This window comes from Carlito syrichta, unplaced genomic scaffold (assembly GCF_000164805.1).
Source record: "Carlito syrichta isolate Samal-C Ts95f unplaced genomic scaffold, Tarsius_syrichta-2.0.1 Scaffold304727, whole genome shotgun sequence".
NCBI classification, from domain to species: Eukaryota; Metazoa; Chordata; class Mammalia; order Primates; family Tarsiidae; genus Carlito; species Carlito syrichta.
Genome location: NW_007248823.1, coordinates 29,488 through 30,874, shown reverse-complemented (window position 1 = coordinate 30,874; position 1,387 = coordinate 29,488). Strand labels below are relative to the sequence as shown.

Genomic DNA, 1,387 nt, shown 5'->3' with positions numbered 1-1,387 from the left:
TTTTTTTTTTTTTTTTTTTATTGTAGAGACGAGGTCTTGCTGCCCAGGCGGGTCTTGAACCCGCAGACTCAGGCAATCCACTCACCTCAGCCTCCCAAAGGCACGAGATTACAAGTTGAGCCACCGAGCCCGGCTCTGTCCCCCTTTCATTACCTGTCCCTCCAAGGTCTCTCATCTCTGCTCTTCTCTGCAGGGCTTCCCAGCCAGCCCTCTCTGCTTACCCTTGTTCCACGTCCTCATCATCTCAGCTTGCACATGACTCTGGTGGGCACCCGACACAGATGTAGGTCTGGGACTCATGGCTCAAGGACCATCTTCTCAGTGTCTCTTAGTTCAAATTCTTGAGAGTGAATCCGAGTGGCCGTGGGTCAGGACGCTGCTCGTGGTCTGATCAAGTCAGGAAAGGTGTGGAGGCGTGGGGTCTATTAAGGCATCGAGGCTGGTGGTCACTAGAGATTCTTCAGGAAGACAAGAAGGGACAGAGGGATGTCTGCATGCCTGAGGACTCTGATGTTCAGTGTTGCCACCCTTACCAATGGGCCAGAATATGGGAAAGGTCCTTTCTACCACCTTGTCTTAGTCCACTTTGTGTTACTATAACAGAACACCTGAAACTGGGTAACTTACAAAGAAAAGAGGTTATTGGGCTCATAGTTCTGGAAGCTGGATCTCAAAATCAGGAGGCTGCCTCTGGTCAGCTTCTGGTCAGAGCCTCATGCTGCATCATAACATGGTGGAGAAGCAGAAGGGGACGCATCCCCTGCAGATAGTTGGGAATAGCAGAGACAGCCTCGCTTTATAACAGCCACTCTTGTGGTAAGTAATCTAGTCCCATGAGAGCAAGAACACTTCCTGGAGACTGCATTCATCCAGCCCTCGTGACACAAACATCTCTTAAAGGCACACGGCTACATTGGCAATTAAATTTCAACGTGAGTTTTGGTGGGGAAAGACTACATCCAAGCCATAGCACAACTGTAACCCCTCCAAGCTCACCCAGAGATGTCATTAAATAACCTTTATTCTAACTCACCTTTGGTGGCATCATGATTTCTGTTCTTAAATCCCACCCCTTTCTAAATGGTTAGAATGGTAACTTTGATGCTTATGTATATGTCACTACTATTTTGTTTTAAAGTTCAGAACTTCTGATGTTTGAGTTCTTGTAAATCAATTGTTCTCAAAGTTTTTGTCCCCAGAACAGCAGCATCAACATCAGCGTCATCTGGAAACTTGTTAGAAATGCATATTCTTAGCCGGGTTTATAGTGGCTCAGCCTGTAATCCCGCGCCTTTGGGAGGCTGAGGTGAGTGGATTGCCCGAGCCCGCGGGTTCGAGACCTGCGTGGGCAGGCAAGACCTCATCTCTACAAAAAATCAAAAAATTA

General features: G+C 47.7%; 1 protein-coding gene across 1 annotated transcript in view; it reads left to right on the top strand.

Annotated features, from left to right (window-relative positions):
* LCT (lactase) overlaps window positions 1–1,387 on the top strand; it is a 48,715-nt gene that overhangs the window by 20,744 nt on the left and 26,584 nt on the right. The gene's annotated exons all lie outside the window — the stretch shown is intronic.